We start from the raw sequence: 24830 nt of genomic DNA on the forward strand, positions 1-24830 counted from the left end.
TCGCATATATATCAAATTCTTTAATATAAGCCCAGGCTATTAATTTTCCCTTAGCACGTAAACTCTCACAGTGCTCGATAAACTTCAAAAATTGCGGCTCCACCTTAGGCTTCATCACATACTGCCTAATCCGCATCATAATCTTCCATTCTTCTTCCAACACTTCAACCTTTTCTTTGTTGATCTTCACCGGCAAGAAACCTTCTGGTAACACACTCTCTTGTTCTTTCTTTTCCATTTCTTTACACTTTCTGTTCAAAAGCTCTTCATTCATCTGAAAATAATCAGCAAAAGTTGGAAGATCATCACCAACACCTTCATAACGAGGATAAGGCTCGGTTGGCTCATCCTCAATAACAACTTCATCAAAACTGTTATCACTTTCATCAAAAATATCAGTATCACTCATATCATCATCAAAATTAAGAGCCCCTGAAGTCGAAGCTTCAGTTGAAGCTTTTGATGCAGCATCAGCAGATTGCTTAGCTTGTCGCTCTAGACGCTTCATCAACTCCTGCTCAGTTTTGGTGAGATCCGGAGGGATCTCCCCTTCTTAGCGGGTTATCCTCCGTGTAGCCTTTAGCAACTTCAACAGCCCTGTCTTCCTCTGCTTCACCAAAAGTGCCAAAAGGATCTGGTTCTCCATCTTCCTCTTCAACCACAACCTTTTTCTCCCATTCATTTAACCTCTCAGTCAATTCTTGATTTTGAGTCTGAAGCGTCAAGATTTCACCGGCTTGAGTTCCCACATTTTTCTCTAGTTCATCAATCTTCAACTGTTGTCAATCAACTAACTTCCTGAATTCAGGCATTTCAGTTTCTGTCTTCTTCTTGTCTTCATTAGCAGTCTTTTGGAATTTAGCAAAATCAGCAGACAACTGAATCAATCTCCGGTTAACTATTCCTGTCAAATCACCTGAAGCAACCTCAGGACGTTGAGAAGCTTGAAATTGTTGAGAAGATGTAGTTTGTTGTAGTTGAGTGGGTGGAGCTTGAGTAGAACCACCAGTAGCTTGAATAGTCGGAGCAACCTTTGGCTGAGACTTTGTTGTGGAAGATGAACTTCCGTCCTTAACCAAAATCTTCAAACACTTCTGTCTCCCTCTTGTTGACACCTTAGGAGCTTCAGCTAACTTCCTTTTAACCAAATCCACTTGACTCTCATCAAGTGCTGTTACATTCTCCTCATCAACTAATTGAGGACCAGTTTCTCTTGGCGGTGGCTGATTCACCTCTTCTCCTTCTTCAATAGTAATATCGGTCTCATCCCCAGAAGTACTATTCTCATGACGACAACTCAATCCTTCCGGACACATGTAATTCTCGTTAATCAGATGACCGATCAACCCTTTCTCCGAAACCTCAACCCGGCTCTGCAAAAACCTGTTGAATGATTGATCATTTAAATGATTTTGTTTTAGCTCATCCTCAGGAATTTTCACTAACCCCTGAACTTGCTTCTCAAGCATAATCTGAAAAAACCTCGGGAACATCAGATGAATCTTCCTTTTAACATTCAGAACCATTCCATCAAAAATCACTTGAGAGAAGTTAAAATCAGCGTTCAAAACCAGCGAAACAAACATAGAGCTGTACTTTGCTGTCATCTCATCAAAACCGCCCTGCATCGGGCTCAAACACCTAAGAAGAACGTACGTAAAGTATCGGTATTGCCTTGGAAGCTTCGGACGTTTAACAGCTTTGGTTATATCACCAGTATAACCACATCTCTTTAAACACCTTCTAACTTTCAGAATCGGCAAATCAGTTGGCATATCATCATTATCCGGGAACCCCAAATCTTCCCTGATAGTCTGTGCCGAAATACGAACAATCGTGTTATTGACAGAACTCAATATCACCTTCCTGTTATCTTCAGTAACAACTTGAGCAACCTCCCAGAATGTTCTCTGATGAGAATAATATGGAGTACACTCAGCAATAATAGCTTTAAAGATCCTGGAATGCTTCAAGAATGCAATAATTGGACCAAAACCTCCTCTTTGGGCCTCAGAACCCTTTTCATCAACACATGCAAGTACATTTGTATCTTCTCGACCAATCAGACCTGGTAACTCAGAAGATAATGGGATTCGTGGTTCACATTCTTCATCAGATATCTGCTGTTGTTCTTGAGACATAGTGAATAGCTGAAAAACACTCAAAACAACATAACTAATAAGCATTTACCTCCATGTAACATGGGGTATCTAGTTAATTATACGAATCAATGGATAAGCAAACATAACTAGCATATTAACTAATACACACACAGTTACATCGTTCAGAGGTTATATTTTTTAGAACACGCCATAGTACTAAGGCTAACAGACTAGCCTTATCAAATTACATAATAAACATAAACACACGAAATCACAAGCATTAGAATTATCCTTCAATAACATCCTCTGGTACTGGCTTCAATTTGTAATTTGTGTCCTCAAACAGATCAAGCTCATCAAACAGATGATTTAAAACGACGACATAGGGAAATGGTTTTTCCTCATTATCCAAAGTGTCCTTCATGATATTGATGACAATCTGCCTAAAATTCACCTTGATACGTTCCATAAGACAGTACAACAGAACAGCCTCAGTACCAGATAACAAATCGTCAGATGGATCTCTAAACACCACGTTTCTTTTGATAATCCTCATGTTAGACACCAAGTCATCCCTAACATCACTATCTCTAATCTCAATTCTATTGGAACCAATTACATACCCTGGCTTGGTGATGTGAGCATCCACCCCACCCGCATCAAATTTGCTAGAAATCTTTCTAATATCTTTACTAGGGCAATATACCTTGGCTCCCCAGTAATTCAATAGTAAGTGATCTGCGAAGTCATTTATGGTCCACTTATAGGCATTACCAAAGAAATTAGCATGAACATGCTTCTTCTCTATGGTCACACTAGAATAGAACTCTCGGATAAGCTTAGAACAAAAATGATTCCCTATCTAAAGAAATGTTAAACAATCTAAACCTTTCCACTGATCTTGAGTGATCTGTATTGCAACAACTTTGGTTTCTACATGGATAGGCCTGTGTTTGGCTAAAGCTCTCTTACGTTCAAGATCACATTTCCAAGTTCCACTTATTCTACTACTTGGAACTGACATTCTTAGAGCAAAACTATACAAAACATTCAGTATAACATAATACGAACTCAACAAAGCAATCAAAAACAGCAAAATTCAAAAATTAGGGTTTCTATACACTCGGTCGAGTGTGTATATACACACGGTCGTGTGTATCTTCAAACGGTCGAGTGTGTGAACTCACTCGGTCGAGTGTGTCACACACTCGGTCGAGCGTGTTCATCAGATCTGAGAAACCCAACTTTGCAAATCAATCAAATATGTTGTTTTTGCTTCAAGTTCTGGTCACAATAGCCTGTAAATATGCCAATTAACATAAACAAACAACCAATTTTAACAGATTAAGTCTAAAAAGCATTCAATTCGTGTTTTGCATTTCGAATACAAAATCAAAGATTATGAACAAACGAAAACGAGTTATGATACCTTGTTAGTGGCGCTGTGATCACAAGATAAAGATGTATCTAACACAAGAGATCAAGAACATGTTCTTTAAAGTTGAAAAACTTGGTAAAATTTGACCCCAAAATCACAAAAGTATTCTGAGCCGTTTGGGACTCAAATCCTTTTTATACCCCCAGACACACTCGGTCGAGTGTGTCGCCTACTCGGCCGTTAATGAATACACACTCAGCCGAGTGTGTTTCAAACACATCTCATTATTTCACCAAGTCAGTCGGTCGTGTGAGTAGGTCACACGGTCGTGTGTGTACACTCACTCGGTTGACTGTCTTTAGGAGTTAAAATTTAGGAAATTCCGATTCCAATTCCACAAAACCTTCCTTGTCCATTCCCCCTGGAACTGATCTCCACAGTATAAAAACAAACACACTTTGTTCCTTTAAGCTCTAAACAATTTATTCTCTAATTTAATGTAAAACAAGGATTCCTTTCACAGTAAACTTTTCCGAGAACTGAGTTGTTAAGCTTACAATATGAAACAGAAATGCACATGCAACTAACTTATGAATGCAAACATTCTCAGATATGCATGCACATGCAAATACACAAAGCAAATTATAGTAAAAGATCCAGTGTGTCATGATTAGCAACATTATAACAGACATATTCAATAACATTAACCTTTTAAGTCTGTAATAGATCAACTTCTAACATCAATTTCATTAATCATTAGCATAAAAAGAGTATATGATGTTATCAGCACAGGAACAGATAATACTGCTTATCATGAACCAACCTACGGGGAGCATAACACATTTTTTTATGAGTTGACATATCAAATTGATTAAATCTTTAATTTGGGGATCAGAACTGAACTATATTGACATGTTATTCCACTATTCAATCAATAACTTACTTGATAAAGCATATACAGAACAACTTTCAAATATATCAGTAAAGGTTTACCAACTTTCACCCTAGATTTCGATGATCACATTATATTAATTACATTAACATTTTTCAATGTTTGAATTACATCACGAAGTCAGTCCTCATTTGAGATCGCACGATGTTTCAGGTAGAACAATTGAGCACAACATGTTGACGCTGTCCTCTTATCACATCAATGTACTTTCAATCTGATTGGACAGAACCATCTCACGATGTTTCTAGCAACCTTGTCAGCCATGAGCTTCTACCTTAAACTTACACTTTTCGTTTCAGATAACCTTGTGAATCTCAAATTTATTGTATACTTTGTTAAGACGCATACCGGCCGCTATAAACCCCATATTTAAATGGAAATAGTATGATGTATGATGTTGGATGGATGGAAGTGATATATATATATATATATATATATATATATATATATATATATATATATATATATATATATATATATATATATATATATATATATTTGAGTGATGGAATGCTAAGATATCCTCCAGAAAATATTCCCTCTATCCAAGTCAATGGGTACAATTCCATACCACAGACAAAGTTCACTAAATGAGATGTGAACTGAATGATTTAAGTTCTCTATATTTGATGATCTGATAAATTCTCCCCCTCGGATGTAGATAACGAAATCGTTCAAATAAATCTCCGATTGGAATATCCGTTGTCTCAGACTTAGATAACATAGGAATCGCTGAAACTTTGTTTAATTCTTGATCCATGATTCTCTTGCAGTTAGGTGGTGCATCATGTTATATTCAACACTAAAGAAATATACAGATACATAACACATTTTTTTTTTTGGATTTTCTTATGTTGCCTTTTCATAAAACAAACAAAATAAATAAATAACTACAACTATACATGAAGATGATGCACCACTATCTTTGACTTTAGAAGTAACTGCACGGAAAACCTATCTTCTGATGTTGAAATCTAGAACCCGATGATATTGCAATATACAAATCATTCTGTGTATGTGATACAAGATTGCACTTCTCAACCCTTTTAGAGAAAATACGTCCCTTTGGGTACCCGATATGTATGTTGTTGAATTTTGGTCCAAGTAATAAAGGTAAATAGAAATAAGTATACATCCTAGACAAAGTATGCTCACCTTGGAGACTCACAAAATTATCCTTTGCTACCGAGTATAAATCGTAGTAGGGGAGACCTCAACCGTCTGTTGAGTTTTTGAACAATCATTTCTCAGTACATATTCAGTGATAAGTAGGTAACTACCCTCAACCGCTGTAAATCTTTCCATGATTTCCTCATCATGATATTTACGTTTATTAGTGTGATCATCTCTATCTAGAATTAGGCCAATAAAGTCCACTAACACATTATCAGTCATCCTGTATTACTCGTTGTTCACAACTTACATGTCAGTTCAGTATTGCAATCACTTCCCCATAACATAGAATAAACAACTCATTTTCAGGTTTTTTTTCAATTTTTATGGATTTTCAATTTTTCAATTTTTATTTGTTTTTCTGGTTTTTCCGATTTTTATGACTTTTTGATTTTCTCTGTACAAAAGCATAAAACTATCTAAAAACATAAGCAAACATGCAAAAATATCATGAAATACTAACCTATCATGCAAATGACACAAGAACATGCAAAATACCTGCAAACTACCAAGCAAAGCTACACATATTATACAAGAAGTTTCAAGTTCTTTACAACTCAGTCTCGTGGTTAGGTTCCTCTGTGTTAGGAACCTCAGTTTCAGGAACCACGTCAGTAAGCAATTTAATACCAATTTCCTTTAACAGAAAATCAAAGCGTGGTTTATCAAAAGCTTTTGTGAAGAGATCAGCCCTTTGGGCTGTAGTGTCTATATGCACTACATCTATCAGCTTTTTCTCATAGCAATCTCTAATGAAATGGTATTTAATCCCTATATGTTTCGTTTTAGAATGATTTACGGGATTTTTAGTGACAGCTATGGCAGCAGTATTATCAACATAAATAGGAGTGTTAGAAATTTGTAAACCGTAGTCACGTAGTTGCTGTTGAATCCAGATGACCTGAGATGTACAGCTGGCCGCGACAATGTATTATGCTTCACAAGTGGACTGAGCCACCGCTGTCTGCTTCTTACACTACCAGGTAACAAGTTTGCTTCCCAGAAACTGACAACCCCCTGATGTTGACTTAAAATCTTTCTTACAACCCCCATAATCAGAATCACTATATGCTGTGAGATCAAAACCATCCTCACACGGATACCATAACCCTAAGCTCGGTGTATCTTTCAAATACCTCAGAATCTTCTTAACCACCAACATATGATGAACATTAGGATTCGCCTGATAACATGCACACAGACAAACTGCAAACATGATATCTGGTCGAGAAGCTGTAAGATACATTAGAGAGCCTATGATTGCCCTGTATAACGTTTGGTCCACTGAAGCACCCTCACAATCAGGAGATATCCCATGATTTACAGACAACAGAGTCTTAGCTGGTCTTTCTGCTTCCATTTAAAACCTCTTCAGAATATCAGCAACATACTTGGTTTGATGCAAAAAGATACCTTTATCCGTCTGAGCTACCTGCAGACCTAAGAAAAACTTTATTGTTCCCATTGAACTCATTTTGAACTTCTGCTGCATGACCTTCTCAAACTCATCAACCATTCCCTGATCTGTTGACCCGAAGATAATATCATCAACATAAACCTGCACTAACATAAGATGTTGTCCCTTCTTCTTGATGAAAAGTGTTTGATCAATGACCTCTCCTAAAACCGTTTTCAATCATGTAGTTGGACAACGTTGCATACCATGCTCTAGGAGCTTGGTGAAGACCATAAAGTGCCTTTTCAAGTCGATAAACCTTTTTGGGGAAATGCGGGTCTTCGAAAACAGGTGGTTGTTCAACAAACACTCTTTCATTGATCTCGCCGTACAAAAATGTACTTTTAACATCCATCTGAAAAACTTTAAATCCCATGAAGGATGCAAAGGCCAAGAAAATCCTAATAGCCTCCAGTCGTGCAACCGGAGCAAAGACCTCATCATAGTCAATTTCAGGGATCTGTTGATATCCCTTTACCACCAGTCTTACTTTATTTCTGATAACAATACCCTGTTCATCCTTTTTATATTTCAAAACCCATTGAAGACCATAGGGCACACAACCATGTGGTGGATTGACTAGCTTCCAAACCTTTAAATGTTTAAATTGTAACAGCTCCTCTTGCATTGCACTAACCCACTCGTCAAACTTCAATGCCTCATAAGCATCTTTAGGTTCGATTTGACACACATAAAATGAGTGAGCATGCACAAATATTCTTCCTGTCTTATTCAACGTTGAATAAAAAGCTGTTACCACATTCGCACTCTCTGTCTGAACATCTTCTGCTACTGTTGAACTTACATTTATCACGGGAACCTCTGATGTAGTCGGAACTCCAGACGTAGAAGCTTCATTAGACTTCCCTTGAGGAATACTAATGTGAGGAATGCCTCTTGAATCCACATAATAATCATCAAGACGTTTAGGTGGCAGAATGACACGATTGGATCTACGTACACCTCCTGCTTCAGTTGGCGGTTCAGTCACTGTTATAGTTGGTGGTTGATTATAAAAAGGATTAAGATGTTCCTCTGTCAGTCACGTTCGACTAACTTTCTCGTCATCTTCAAGCTCACTATCTTCATCTGTATATACTACCCCATCCTCATTTGAATCAAAATCACCTCTAACACTCTGCGGACTTGGTTGCAAGCTAGAAACCGGATTCTGAACCTGTGCTGGAATAGTAATAACATTCTCAGAAGAGTTTTGATAATCAAACAATATCTGAGTCAGAACTTCTTCATCTGTAGCATCTGGTGGAAGATTGAAGGAATTAAATAACTTATCATATTCAAACTGCTATGCGAACCCTTTACTAACACGAGGTGGAGCATTGCATTGAATATCAACCTTATAACGTTCTTCCACACACTTTGACTCAGTATTATACACCCGTTTGTTCGGATTCTCATATCCCAAGAAGATACCAGAGATCACCTTTGAATTAAATTTTCCTCCAGCGTCTCGTACCAGAATAGTACAAGGTGCACCAAAGGGTTCAAAATTTTTAATGTTCGGATTTCTCTTGTGTAACAGTTCATAACATGTTTTACCATGTCTCTTCACCACCAGAACTTTGTTCATCATGTAGCATGCAGTACTGATGTGCGAGAAGTGTCGTATAAATTGTCGTATAAAATAATATGGAAAAATACCGATTAAAGATTTCTACACACTAACGGGCAGTGTACCCGATTGTGTAGTAGTATAGTAACTGGTTTAGTTCCGTGTATCATTCCAAGGACAGTTGTATTAGCCAAACTAGAATTAGAAACTATATTATGATTAACTAAGTAAATGAAACTTAAAGGTACAAGTTTTATGTTTTGGTGGCCATTTAACGATTTAGCCAAATCAGAGAAGGTTAAATGTAAAAACAATATTTTTGGTCTTTTAAATTTATAAGATGAAAATAAATGCAAAGAAAGCAAGTAAGATAGTTTTGATTTAAATCAAAGAGATGAAATGTTCATCTAGATATTTTACCCTCGGTATTGGATGTAAGTTTTGATATTAAGGCCTGATTGAATAATTATGTGTGTAAGTTATCTAATAGGTTCACTAAGAGTTCTCTTGAATAAACATGCAAACACAATCACAAGATCAAGGGTTCCCTTTTCACTATGGTTCTTGTATTTGTAATCAAATAACTATTATAAGCATGCTAATCACCTAAATCGACCTGCCAAGAGTTCTCTTTAGCGAGTACTCAAACTAGAATTACTAAGTGAGGGTTCCCTATTACTTAGACCTTTTCGTTTGTGACTAGTTGATTAGCTAGATCAAAGACTTGAATAACAATTGTCTTTGCGTTCGCTCTACACAATTCATTCCTATTTTGTTTAACCATTTTAATCTAGTTTACCCCCTTGGTCCGGTTTATTAAACAATCAATCTAAGACAAGTTGATTGTAAATCAATATGATACATCAACAAGAGTTCTCTTTATCAACAGCATATCAATTAACTAGATACAAATGATTTTAACAGCAATAAGCATGGTTCTTAATTCAAGCTTTAATCTATCACACATAATACATTCAATCAATAAGATTACATCTAATACCTTGGTTATTAATCTAGACAAACATTATAGAAACTAGCCAACAATCATGGTAACAGACAACATAACAATCAGATTAACAACTGAAATCATTGTTTTAGAACAAGGAATAACCTACAAGAACAAGGAGTTCTTGGATGATGAAGGTTTTGATCTTTGATGTCTTGATGTTGAGCCTCTTCCAAGAGCTTGGAGTTCTCCAATTTTGCTCCTAAAAATCGTCTCTGTACTCTCTGGTTCGTAAGTTATGAAACAGTCCCTCAAAACAGTAGTTTTAAAGTGGAGAAAGTAGGTAAAAAGCACAAAAGTCGGCTGAAACCTACTACGGGACGGCGTCCAAAAAGGCTGGACGGCGTCCCGTCCTTAAGAGCTAGACGGCATCTTCAAATCTAGGACGGCGTCCTGTTTCAATATGCTGGACGGTGTCCTATAACCCCGGACGGCATCCAGATATGCTGAAATCCACTGTTTCGCTTTCTTTTCAATCCTCTTTTATTTGGACGAAGCCTAACACCTTGAAAGCTTTGTTTTACCATTTTAGAGCACTAAATAGACCTAAAGTCGTATCGGGATCAACCAATGTCATAAATCATCAAAACTCTTTGTAAATCACTCTTCCGATACAAATTTGCGCATCTTGGATTATCACTTGTAGAAACGCCTTCATTATCCTCGATTCTAGAGCATTTTACACGATATTGCGATAGATATATATGATGTTATTGAGCAATATCAAAACATCCCACACTTAAACCTTGCTTGTCCTCAAGCAATTCTTTCTTTACAAAGTAGAACAATATCAAACATAATCACACAATATAGATTACAAACATTACATGAATCACTCGAAGCACACGAAACACACACGTTGATATGAAACACAACTCACGCTATATACACAATGGAAACACACGCTTTAAGTATAGCACACTTTTATTGAAATCACACGCACGCTATATACACAATGGAAACACACACACATTTTTGGGAGATTAGAGCCAAATATCCGAAAAATTTGACCCTAGGGAAATCAGGATCTTATGAAAACGTTTTATGGTTTTGAAAATATCATGCTAGTTTTTAATACTATGCACGTTTTCCGATTTTGATCGGATTTTCAGAATTTTTAAAAATGAGTGCGGGTTTCCCGCTATTGGTCAAGCCAATCCCTCCCACGGTACCTAACATTACGAGATGTCGGTAGAAAATAATGTGCTTTAGGAGGATACACATTACGTCCGGACATCATTGACAATTATGAGGTAATCATCTAATCCGTTAAATCAATCATGAAGATTGAGGTTTATCAGTCTTAAAAGCTGATATTTTACCTTTCTGGAGGTTATCCTTCCGGGGATCTGATAAATCACTAACATTTTGTGTATACATGGTGCCCCCCCGTTTTACTAGTTAATCTCCCTCATTGAGATAAACTTTGACTACCAGTTTCCCTGTTTGACGTTGAGGCCTGGTAGATTTCCAGTCGATGTCAGTAATGACTTTTCAAGAGTTTTTGTCACCCTACAACTGGTCTGGACTACATCTTCTGAATTGAATCAGTAAGTGTGTCATTCGGAAGACTTTACTTCCTTGAGGATGGAAAAGATACATCCTATTGGTCATATCAAGTGGTCGGACGCAACATTGTCCTTGTTAGGAGAAACAATGAGGACCGTCCTTAGGGTTTTCGATCTGGCGCGAGATCCGGTTTCCGACCACGCTATACAATCACCGCTCTCTCACGGTTTACACTCGTTTTGGTACAAGTGACCTACAAGTTAGCTTACTAAACTAGTAGGATTTTCATTCAAATAATTGAATGATAGTGCAACTTCAAAGACTATTAATAATTTAAAATGTAAACCCACATTTATTTTCTAGATTTTAAGATCATAATGCGTATAACATGGTTTTTGGACTTTTAATCGTTTTTAAGGCTACTTGAAAATTTTAAAATTTTTATAATAAACGCCTTAATTTTAGTGAAACGAGTTCCCGATAAATTTCTATTCCCCACCCCACACTTGAGATCATGCAAGGCCCTCATTGCATGAAATCAGAAAAAGGATTAAATTTAAAGGGTAAAGCGATAGGGTGATTGTAGAAATTTTCAATTTTTAACCTGCAAATCGTGGAACATGTAGACGGATGCCGCTGAACTTACTGCCAGCATAAGAGCATCGTCCATTCCGCGATTATCATCATACACACATCATAATATCAAATGTCGCTGAACTTAATGCCAGTCTTTGAAGTTCAATCACGCTGCACAAATTAACAAACCACACAATTTATAATAAAAAGAACGGTGTTTTTACAACCACAACCGTTCATAAATCCACACAATTAGCCAGTTATTACAAACCAAATATTGTCTAAAATCACACCACACAAATTAAATTGTCTCAAAACAAAGTACAAAATGATCAAAGGTACGCAGGCCTAGTTATCATACGGCCAAAAATAATTACCCGAACCATCTCTGTACGGGCGTCCCTGTGGATATTCCCGCTCAAATCTGTTCCGATCATCCTGCAACGCAGCGGTAGAGTTATAAATCGGATGAGGGGGAGCTGGATGTTCAGGATCCGTGTAGTATTGGGGTGTCAGACGTGTCGTTCCATAGTACTGCTCGGGGTTGGAATAAAACAACTCTGAGTTATGGTTATTCCAATCAATACCATAACTGTTCCATCCCGTATTGTGTACTTGAGCAATCTGGTGTTGCTCCATTCGTTGCTGACTATCCCACATTTGGTTGTTGTGCGTCCTTTGTTCGTTCGGGCTCAACCTCATGTTATTAACACTACCAACCAAACTGTCCCAACTTGATTGGGACGGATGCCACAGAACCTGATCACCAACGTTAGTCTGTGCCTCCATTTCCGCCTCTTCTTCCTGCTGCTGTTCTTGCTGCACGCCACTGCCACTTGCGCCACCTGCGCCACCTGCCTCAAAAGGTACCAAATGCCCATTTCTATCTTTCATAAGAATTTCAGCATTAATATAAGAAACCTTTTTTAATGGTTTCATGACGTTCGTACACTCCTGTAATCTGCTGAAATCTATGTTAAAATGTCGAGCAATTCGGGTGATGTAGTGGCCTCCCAGAAGTGGCTTCTGTTGCCGTGTCTCGGTAGCAATGGCCAGGAAATAATTACCGATCAACCCAGGAATGTCAGTATAGCAACCCCGCTTTATTTGGTCCATAATCCATAAATCCAACATTTTCACTTTCTCGTGACCCTCAACCCTCGCATTAAAAGTGCATGCGATAAGTCTATGAAGCAGTTTATCATCCCGGGCTGCGATTTCGTTGTACCTGTGCCTACTTGATCTAAACTGTGCAGCCGCATTCGGCCTACAAATCCTTCGCCAATAAGAAACATCACTAAATTCATGCCGGCCAACATAATCGGAGGCCCGCAAGTATTCACCTAACTGGGTATCAGTGAGTTCCTCAAAAATACCCAAAACTAGGCATAGCTCAAAACTACTTATACCCCTGTACTCACCCCCTAAACAAAATCAAATAAAGTCATTTGATAAATAATCGCTGACATTGTTAAACCGTACAGTTGAGTAGAATTCTTTAAGCAGCACCGGATAAATTGGTTCGTTGATGCTGAAAACTTGCTCCCAAGCGTGGGTGACTACTCTAGCGTAGGGGATGGCGAGTAAGTTAGAAACATGGCGGCGCATACCCGCCTCTTCCAATGGGCCCCAGATAAAATACCAAGTGGCATTAATAGGCCTACGATTTATTGTCTCAAATGTTTCTGTGTAGTCTTCGTCGTTTTGAACCTGTGTCAACCAAACTCGAGGATCATTTCGATCCTCCTCTTCTTCTTCTCCTGACGATGATGATGAATGATGTTGCTGTTGTGGTGGTGGTTGTCTGGTGGAGCCAAACCTGCTGTCCTTCCTCTCTTTACCGGTCCTCCTCGGCTTGAATGTCCCTGCAAAACATTAACACCAGACCAAAAGAACATAGAAACCTTTGTGTTAATGTTAGCTAAAACATAACCGAGTAGCAAGAGAACTTAATCATTCCATTTCAAGTTCATAAGTATTATGACTCATTTAAGCAAAAGCGTATGTTCACAATTTTAAACCAAAGTCAACTATAGTCAACATAAACCCGTTAATAACTTTTCAAAAATGAAAATCACAACTTCACAATGTAGCATCAACTTATGACTCAAGGATTCAAGCATGTTGTGTTATAGGTCATAACATTTAAATTTGCGTTCTAATGATATTCATCACAAATCATAACACATTTTTCGCAATTTTAGTTCAAATGACCTATTATAACATCATACATTATGGCATTCCATTCCATCAATTTACTTCAACAGGCCCATACAAATGAAAATTAAGCATACATACTTCATAAGTTCATTACAATTTAACAATATGCTAAAAAATTCAAGAACATTCAAAAATGACCCGGCCAATTTGACATCAATATCACCAACACAATTAAATACTTCACAAGATTCATTAACATCATACACAAACTCAACATCATGAACTAATCACCCTAAATTCGGATTCAAATTCCACAAACCCTAAAATCATGAACAAACCCTTAAAAGCATGTAATCTTTGCAAAATAAACACATTATGGGCAATTAAACTACTAAGGCATGTTAATCTTAACAATAATCATGAAAATCAAACACCCCACACTTATCCTTCACCAATTTATAGATATAAACATACAATTCAAGTAATTGATAAAGAAAAGTGTAAAAATGGAGTATCCATACCCTAGAAAACATGATTTGAAGTTTGGATTTGAAGAAGAAATCGCGAAATTGAGGTAAAAATTAGAGTTTTTGGAGAGTGTTTCGTGTTTGGCAGAGAGAAATGGATAAAAATGTGTTTTTGTGGTTAAGAAATGGGTTGGATAGGTATTTAAAACGTATTTTTTTTTTTCTGAGTCAGTCACTCTAGACGGCGTCCAGAAAGGAGGACGGCGTCCAAGGTTTCATTTTGGGACGGCGTCTAGCAAAAGAGGACGGCGTCCAGGTCTTTAAATGGGGACGGCGTCCAGGAAAATGGGACGGCGTCCAGGTCTTTAAATGGGGACGGCGTCCAGGAAAATGGGACGGCGTCCCATTGCACTAAAACTCAATGACCTGTTTTTCTGAGTCGCGCGTGTTTAAAGGCCAAACGTAAATCATTTTGTACCAAACTAAAATTTATCGTGCACACATTTCAAACCTATTTACAATTGTGAACCATTTTTTAACAATTCGTTCACCAAACTCGTCCCCATTTTGATTTATGCTTTGTTCTTGAAGTTGAGGCTAACCTCATCCTCAATTTCTAGGGGACCTTCAACATAGTGTTTGACCCGGTGGCCATTCACTTTAAAAGTATCACCCTTCCAGTTCACCATTTCAATTGTACCATAAGGGTACACCTTTCTAACCATAAATGGTCCCGTCCATCGGGACTTAAGCTTTCCTGGTGATAACTTGAAACGGGAATTGTAAACAAGGACACGATCTCCTTCCATGAATTCTTTTGGATGTTTCAATCTTTTGTCGTGCCATTGTTTGGTTTTTTCTTTGTAAATTAGAGAGTTGTCATAGGCTTCGAGCCTCAACTCGTCTAATTCATTTAGTTGGGTCAAACGTAACCGACCCGCTTCTTGGTAATCCAAATTGCATGCCCTTAGCGCCCAATGCGCTTTGTGTTCAATCTCCAACGGGAGATGGCATGCTTTTTCGTATACCATACGGAAAGGAGTTGTTCCAATTGGTGTTTTGTAGGCCGTGCGAAAGGCCCACAATGCATCGTTTAACTTGATTGACCACTCTTTTGGATTTGCACCAACGGTCTTTTCAAGTATGCGTTTTAATGACCGGTTGGTGTTTTCTACTTGCCCACTTGTCTGGGGATGATAGGATGTTGAAATTTTATGGATTACTCCATATCTCTTCAACACCTTTTCCAATTGCTTATTGCAAAAGTGGGTGCCCCGGTCACTTATAAGAGCTTTTGGCGTGCCAAACCTAGAGAAAAGTTCCATCAAAAAGTTTACCACAACTCTGCCATCATTTGTTGGTAGAGGTTTTGCCTCCGCCCATTTGGAAACATAATCTATGGCAACAAGTATGTATAGGTAAGAATGAGATTTTGGAAAGGGCCCCATAAAGTCAATTCCCCAAACATCGAACACCTCGCATACTTAGATGCTCTGTTGAGGCATTTCATCCCGTTTAGTGATTTGACCGGCCCGTTGGCACGCGTCAAAAGCCTGACAAACAGTGTAGGCATCTTTGAATATTGTAGGCCAATAGAAACCGGCCTCGTAAACTTTCCTCCCCGTGATTTGGGGACCAAAGTGCCCACCTGTTGGACCAAGGTGACAGTCAAGCAGAATTTCGGTGCATTCTTTCCCCGAAACACACCGACAAATAATTCCATCCGCACATCGCCTAAATAGATAAGGGTCTTCCCAAAAATAGTATTTTAGGTCACTAAAGAATTTCTTTCTTTTCTGATGTGACCAACCGGTTTCTAGGAATCCACCCGCAAGATAGTTGGCTATGTCTACAAACCATGGATCATCAATTTTCTCAATCTTCATGAGATTTTCGTCTGGAAAGTTATCTTGGATAACAGTCTCATGGAGAACCCCAAGATTCGGGTTCTCAAGTCGAGAAAGGTGATCGGCAGCTAGGTTTTCGGCCCCCTTTTTGTCTTTAATATCGATGTCGAATTCTTGCAAAAGCAAGACCCAACGTATTAACCGGGGTTTAGCATCTTGCTTAGCAAGCAAGTACTTCAATGCCTAGTGGTCTGTATAGACAACCGTCTTTGCTAGTACCAAATAGGATCGGAATTTATCAAACGAAAGGACGATTGCCAGGAGTTCGTTCTCGGTGGTAGTGTAATTAAGTTGAGCTCCTTGCAATGTCTTGCTAGCATAATAAATGGGCTTGAAATGTTTTTCAATTCTTTGCCCCAAGACGGCACCAATAGCAAAGTCACTAGCGTCACACATAAGTTCGAATGGTATTGACCAATTCGGTGATATGAGAATGGGTGATTGTGTGAGCTTTGCTTTAAGTAGGTTAAAGGCGGTAAGACACTCGTCTGTAAATACAAATGGAGCGTCTTTCTCAAGAAGTTTGTTCATGGGGGTTGCAATTTTGGAAAAATCTTTAATGAACCGCCGGTAAAAACCGGCGTGCCCCAGAAAACTTCTTACACCTTTTACATTTGACGGTGGTGGTAATTTGGCTATGACATCCACTTTAGCTCTATCCACCTCCAGACCTACACAAGAAATTTTATGACCCAATACAATGCCCTCTTTTACCATAAAATGGCATTTTTCCCAGTTTAGCACAAGATTTGATTCTTCACACCTAATCAACATACGCTCAAGATTATGAAGACATGAGTCAAAAGAATCACCGAAGACTGAAAAGTCATTCATGAATACTTCCATAAAGTCTTCAATCATATCATGAAAAATAGCTACCATACACCTTTGAAAGGTAGCAGGAGCATTGCATAAGCCAAAGGGCATACGTCGATAGGAGAAAGTACCATAAGGGCATGTAAAGGTCGTTTTCTCTTGGTCCTCTGGTGCTATAGGGATTTGGAAATATCCCGAGAAACCGTCAAGAAAACAATAAAAGTTCTTTCCTGCCAACCTTTCCAACATTTGATCAATGTAAGGAAGAGGAAAATGGTCTCTTCGGGTAGCATCATTTAATTTTCTATAATCAATACATACCCTCCAACCCGTGATAGTCCTGATAGAAATTAATTGGTCGTCTTCATTTGTGACAACGGTCATGCCACCCTTTTTGGGCACGCATTGGACCGGAATCACCCAAGGGCTATCCGAAATTGGATAAATGAGACCTGCATCTAGGAGTTTGACAATCTCCTTTTTAACAACTTCTTGCATATTAGGGTTGAGTCGCCTTTGTCTTTGTACACATGGCTTATAGTTATCTTCCATTAATATCTTATGCGTACAATAATAGGGACTTATACCCTTGATGTCATGAATTTTCCATGCTAGAGCCGTTTTATGGGCTTTTAACATGGAAACAAGTTTAGACTTCTCACTTACAGAGAGTTCGGATGAAATGATAACCGGGAGAGTAGAACCTTCTTGTAGGTAAGCATATTCCAAGTGTTTTGGAAGTGGCTTGAGTTCTAAAATGGGAGGTTCTTCAATCGATGTTTTACATCGGTACTCATTTCTTAAATCCAGCTTTCTGTATTCTTTATCATTTGGCTCATAACCGTTAGCCATCAAGGTGGTCAACATCTCCACTTCTTCCAACATATTCTCTTCATCACCTTCCGCAAAAATGCATTCTCCCGTACCTTGCAATTCTGGAAATTCCTGCAACAACTCCGAATATGTGTCTATGGTTTGCACATAATAACATTGATCATCAGTAGACTCGGGGTATTGTAGGGCATGGTCAACGGAAAAGGTAACCTTCATATCCTCAATACTAAGGGTCAATTTCTGCCCATGAACATCTATCATAGCTCTAGCGGTATTGAGGAAAGGTCGACCTAATATAAGAGGCACACGTGTGTCCTCCTCCATGTCCAAAATTACAAAGTCAGCCGGAAATACTAGGGTACCTACTTTTACCAACATATTCTCTAAAATTCCACGAGGGAATTTAACAGAGCGGTCCGCTAGTTGAATTGCCATTCGGGTTGGTTTTAGTGCCCCGGGGTTTAGCTTAACATATAATGAATAAGGCATTAAATTTATGCTAGCCCCTAAATCCGCTAATGCCTTAATGCATTCCAAATCTCCCAGGAGACATGGTATGGTAAAACTTCCAGGATCTGCTAATTTCTTTGGTATTTTGTTCATCAAAATTGCTGAACAATTAGCATTCATGGTGACGGATGAAAGTTCCTCCATTTTCTTCCGATTAGTAAGTAAGTCTTTTAAGAACTTAGCATACTTGGGCATACCTGAGATTACATAAATGAAAGGCATATTTATGTTAATTTGTTTAAACATATCTAGGAATTTTGACCTTTCGGCCTCTAGCCTTTCTTGTTGTTGTTTTCTTGGGTATGGGAGCGGTGGTTGATATGGTTTCACTACGGGTTTTTCCTGTTCTTCCTTTTCAACCACTTTTTCCGGCTCCTTAACCGGTTCATCATTTCGGTTCAACGGAACACTAAAATCAGAATTTTCGAGCATTTTTGGAGCATCGTATGCTAAACCACTTCGTGTGGTGATAACATTGGCGTGCTCATTTCGAGGGTTCTTATTTGTATCGCCCGGTAAACTACCTGGTTTTCTCTCACTAAGTAAATTAGCTAAACCACTCATTTGTTTCTCCAAATTCTGAATTGAGGCTTGTTGATTTCGAAACTGGTGTTCGTTTTTCTCGTTAGTTTGGTTTATATTTGTGACAAGCTGAGTTTGTGATGAAATCAACTTTTCCAACATACTCTCCAAATTTGACTTTTTTTCTTCCTGTTGGGGTTTTTGATAAAAACCCGGAGTTTGTTGTTGGAACTCACTACTTGACCCTTGTTGGTAATTGGAATTTTGACCTTGAGGGTTGTAGGGGTTGTTAAAGTTCCGGTTAAATTGGGCTCTTCCTTGAAATTGATTGTTATTTCTTTGGCTTATGAAAGCTACTTCTTCTTTTTGAGCCATTGTTAAACCGGCATCACAATCTTTTCCTAAATGAAGACCACCACAGTATTCACAACCTACTTTCATACTATGAATTTCCTTGGTGATTTTATCCATGGTTCGAGCAACACCGTCTATTTTAACACTTAGGGAACTAAGGTCATCATAGGCGCCGGCGCTTTGGACTTGAGCATTAAGAGTAATTGGGTGTTCTTGATGCCACTCATGAGAATAATCGGCTAGCTTCTCGATTATTTCATAAGCCACTTGCTCGGTTTTGTCCATAAGAGAACCACCGGCCGCTTGGTCAATTGAAATTCGGGTTGCTACATCACAACCTTTGTAAAAGATTTGGACCTTTTGAAAGGTATCCAAACCATGGTTTGGACAACCTCTTAGCATTTTGTAAAATCGATTCCATGCTTCGTACAGGGTTTCCATCGGCTTTTGACAGAATTGGGTAATTTCGTGTTGGAGTCTCGCGGACTTGGATGCTGGAAAATATTTCTTAAGAAATTTTTCCAACATACCATCCCACGTTTCTATCGTAGCCTCGGCTAATGAATCTAACCAACTTCGTGCTTCCCCTTGGAGTGTCCAAGGGAAAAGTCTTAATAATATGGCCTGGTCAGTTTCTGGTTTAAGTTTAAAAAGAAGACATATCTCTTGAAAGAGACGAATATGTTCGTTTGCATCTTTATTCGGACCACCACCAAATTGACACCTGTTATTAATCATTTGAAGAATAGGTCATTTAATTTCAAAAGTTACCTCACCAGTAGGTGGAGTAATAGCACTACCTTGTCCGGTCCGGGTTGCTTTCATCTTTGCTGCCATTGATTGTCGTGGTACCAACGGTCTTTCTCCTTCCATTTCAAAATTTGGGGGTTGAACGGGTTTACCAAAGTCTGAATATCGAGGCTTGGTCGTACTTGATTCTGAATCAAAGGTTTCTTGATTTGATGAAGATTCAAAAATTTCAAGTACTTCTTTTGAAATCCTACCAAGCTTTCTATCAGGTTCTGTAAACGGTGTAAGTAATGGAGATTCTGAACTTCGGGTATGTGGCATATGCGACCTATAAACTGTCAATCACACAACTAACAAAAACTATTAAACATACCGATTCTATAAGTTTAAAAATCAAAGACTATTAAAAATTTAAAATAATTAAGAAACTACTTAATCATAAATCAGTTAATAATTCTATTTTGACACAAAACTGTCCCCGGCAGCGGCGCCAAAAACTTGATGTGCGAGAAGTGTCGTATAAATTGTCGTAAAAAATAATATGGAAAAATACCGATTAAAGATTTCTACACACTAACGGGCAGTGTACCCGATCGTGTAGTAGTATAGTAACTGGTTTAGTTCCGTGTATCGTTCCAAGGACAGTTGTATTAGCCAAACTAGAATTAGAAACTATATTATGATTAACTAAGTAAATGAAACTTAAAGGTACAAGTTTTATGTTTTGGTGGCCATTTAACGATTTAGCCAAATCAGAGAAGGTTAAATGTAAAAACAATATTTTTGGTCTTTTAAATTTATAAGATGAAAATAAATGCAAAGAAAGCAAGTAAGATAGTTTTGATTTAAATCAAAGAGATGAAATGTTCATCTAGATATTTTACCCTCGGTATTGGATGTAATTTTTGATATTAAGGCCTGATTGAATAATTATGTGTGTAAGTTATCTAATAGGTTCACTAAGAGTTCTCTTGAATAAACACGCAAACACAATCACAAGATCAAGGGTTCCCTTTTCACTATGGTTCTTGTATTTGTAATCAAATAACTATTATAAGCATGCTAATCACCTAAATCGACCCGCCAAGAGTTCTCTTTAGCGAGTACTCAAACTAGAATTACTAAGTGAGGGTTCCCTATTACTTAGACCTTTTCGTTTGTGACTAGTTGATTAGCTAGATCAAAGACTTGAATAACAATTGTCTTTGCGTTCGCTCTACACAATTCATTCCTATTTTGTTTAACCATTTTAATCTAGTTTACCCCCTTGGTCCGGTTTAGTAAACAATCAATCTAAGACAAGTTGATTGTAAATCAATATGATACATCAACAAGAGTTCTCTTTATCAACAACATATCAATTAGCTAGATACAAATGATTTTAACAGCAATAAGCATGGTTCTTAATTCAAGCTTTAATCTATCACACATAATACATTCAATCAATAAGATTACATCCAATACCTTGGTTATTAATCTAGACAAACATTATAGAAACTAGCCAACAATCATGGTAACAGACAACATAACAATCAGATTAACAACTGAAATCATTGTTTTAGAACAAGGAATAACCTACAAGAACAAGGAGTTCTTGGATGATGAAGGTTTTGATCTTTGATGTCTTGATGTTGAGCCTCTTCCAAGAGCTTAGAGTTCTCCAATTTTTCTCCTAAAAATCGTCTCTGTACTCTCTGGTTCGTAAGTTATGAAACAGTCCCTCAAAACAGTAGTTTTAAAGTGGAGAAAGTAGGTAAAAAGCACAAAAGTCGGCTGAAACCTACTACGGGACGGCGTCCAAAAAGGCTGGACGGTGTCCCGTCCTTAAGAGCTAGACGGTGTCTTCAAATCCAGGACGGCGTCCTGTTTCAAGATGCTGGACGGCGTCCTATAACCCCGGACGGCGTCCAGATATGCTGAAATCCACTGTTTCGCTTTCTTTTCAATCCTCTTTTATTTGGACAAAGCCTAACACCTTGGAAGCTTTGTTTTACAATTTTAGAGCACTAAATAGACCTTAAGCCGTATCGGGATCAACCAATGTCATAAATCATCAAAACTCTTTGTAAATCACTCTTCCGATACAAATTTGCGCATCTTGGATTATCACTTGTTGAAACGCCTTCATTATCCTCGATTCTAGAGCATTTTACACGATATTGCGATAGATATATATGATATTATTGAGCAATATCAAGTACTCACGGCTTCACCCCAGAAAACAATTGGAAGACATGAATCAGCTAGCATTGTTCTTGCGGTTTCAATTAGAGTCATATTCTTTCTTTCAGCAACACCGTTTGATTGAGGTGTATAAGCAGGACTGAACTGTTGTTGTATCCCCTTCTCATTACAAAACAGCGGCATCTGATTGTTCTTAAATTCTGTACCATTATCAGTACGAATCTTTCTAACCTTCAACTTATACAAACTTTCGAGCTTCAGAATCAAAACTTTAATATGATTGAAAGTATCTGACTTGTGTTTCAACATCACAACCCACGAGAAATGGGAATATTCATCTGTAACTACCAAGCAATAAGACTCTCCGGTGAGAGTTTTACAGTTAACTGGACCAAAGAGATCCATGTGCAACAATTCCAAAGGAATATTAACTGAATGATGCTTCTTGGCAGTATGTGACTTCTTAGTCTGTTTCCCTTGCTTACACGGAAGACAACCTTCAGGAATATGAAAACTCTTAACATTCAAACCTTCAACTAATTCATTGTGGACTAGATTATTCATCTTCCTTAGACTCAGATGACCCATACGCTTATGCCAGATAATCGACTCTTATTCAGTAGCCTTAGAAACGAAGGCCTGATGGCCTGTAGCTGCTTTAACATGAGCCTTACGCATATCAGGGATATAGAGATCCTTGCACCTTGGAGCCGTCATCAGAATCATGTCTTCCGTAATTACAAACTCTTTTCTCAAAATATAACACAACTTATCATCAAAGGCAACGGTATACTTTTTGTCAGCAACTTGTGAAACTGAAAGCAGATTGTTCGACATCTACTCTACATAATTAACTTTATCAAAGCTGACATTCTCATTAGCAATAACACCCTGAGCAGTAATAAATCCTCCTTCACTACCTGCAAAAGAAACTGGTCCTCCATCTACTGTTTTCACATTAGACAGCAAAGACAAGTTCCCTGTCATGTGCCTGGATGCCCCACTATCAACAATCCATGTACTGCAGCGTGGATTGTAAGCGACCTGCACATTAAAGTAAGAGGATTAGTTAGAAAGGGCCACCCATGCCCTAACGGCAGTGGGTTTCCCATCAACACCAACAACTGGCAACTCCACCCATTGTCCTTTAGATCCAGAAGGACCTTCAGAATTTTGAACACCCTTAACTTCTGATTTAGGTTTCCAAACTGTGTTATTCGGTAATGGATTTCTATAGTAATCATTAGTTTGAAAAACCTTTTTATCATTTGTTTTCATAGAAGAAGAATTAAACACTAGTGAAGGTGATCTCCTATTAAAGGAACGATTTGGACTAAGATCAACCTTCCTTCTGGGAGTTTGTCGAATGGGTCTACAATTCATAGCCCTGTGTCCCAACTGTAGTGACCCGAACTTTTCCGAACCTTTCTATGATTATATGTTTAATGAAAACTATATTTACATGATTAAATTTTTCCAACATGTTAAGCAATCAAACTTGTTAAGACTTGGTTAATTGAAACGGAAATTTTGTAAACGTCTGATTACCCAGTTTGACCAATGATTCACGAACGCTATAAGTTGTATATGACATGATGATACATAAATGAATAAATATATATGTTTAACATGATATAATGATCATTAAGTATCTTATTAAAAATAGTAACAATAAGTTATATACTTAAAAAGGAGACTATTGACGTATGAAACTCGAAACGATACATATAACGATTATCGTTATAACCACGTCTTACTAAATATATATGAAGCATATTAATACATTGTTATATTATATATAACATGATAATATGATAATTAAATATATTATTAAGTGTATTAACAATGAACTACATAAGTGAAAACAAGACTACTAACTTAAGGATTTCGAAACGAGACATATATGTAACGATTATCGTGGTAACGACATTTAAATGTATATATCATATTAAGATATATTAATATATCATAATATCATGATAATATAATAATTTAAAATCTCATTTGATATTATAAACTTTGAGTTAACAACATTTAACAAGATCGTTAACCTAAAGGTCTCAAAACAACACTTACATGTAACGACTAACGATGACTTAACGACTCAGTTAAAATATATATACATGTAGTGTTTTAATATGTATTCATACACTTTTGAAATACTTCAAGACACTTATCAAAATACTTCTACTTAACAAAAATGCTTACAATTACATCCTCGTTCAGTTTCATCAACAATTCTACTCGTATGCACCCGTATTCGTACTCGTACAATACACAGCTTTTAGATGTATGTACTATTGGTATATACACTCCAATGATTAGCTCTTAGCAGCCCATGTGAGTCACCTAACACATGTGAGAACCATCATTTGGCAACTAGCATGAAATATCTCATAAAATTACAAAAATATGAGTAATCATTCATGACTTATTTACATGAAAACAAAATTACATATCCTTTATATCTAATCCATACACCAACGACCAAAAACACCTACAAACACTTTCATTCTTCAATTTTCTTCATATAATTAATCTCTCTCAAGTTCTAACTTCAAGTTCTAAGTGTTCTTCATAAATTCTACAAGTTCTAGTTAC

The 24830-nt window shown here is 37.6% G+C and overlaps 1 pseudogene; it reads right to left on the minus strand.

Moving 5' to 3' along the window:
• Positions 1-3390: 3390 nt before the first annotated feature.
• The window catches only part of LOC139843487 (uncharacterized), a 362697-nt pseudogene continuing 341257 nt past the window's right edge, over positions 3391-24830 (minus strand).

This window comes from Rutidosis leptorrhynchoides, chromosome 1, assembly GCF_046630445.1.
Source record: "Rutidosis leptorrhynchoides isolate AG116_Rl617_1_P2 chromosome 1, CSIRO_AGI_Rlap_v1, whole genome shotgun sequence".
NCBI classification, from domain to species: domain Eukaryota; kingdom Viridiplantae; phylum Streptophyta; class Magnoliopsida; order Asterales; family Asteraceae; genus Rutidosis; species Rutidosis leptorrhynchoides.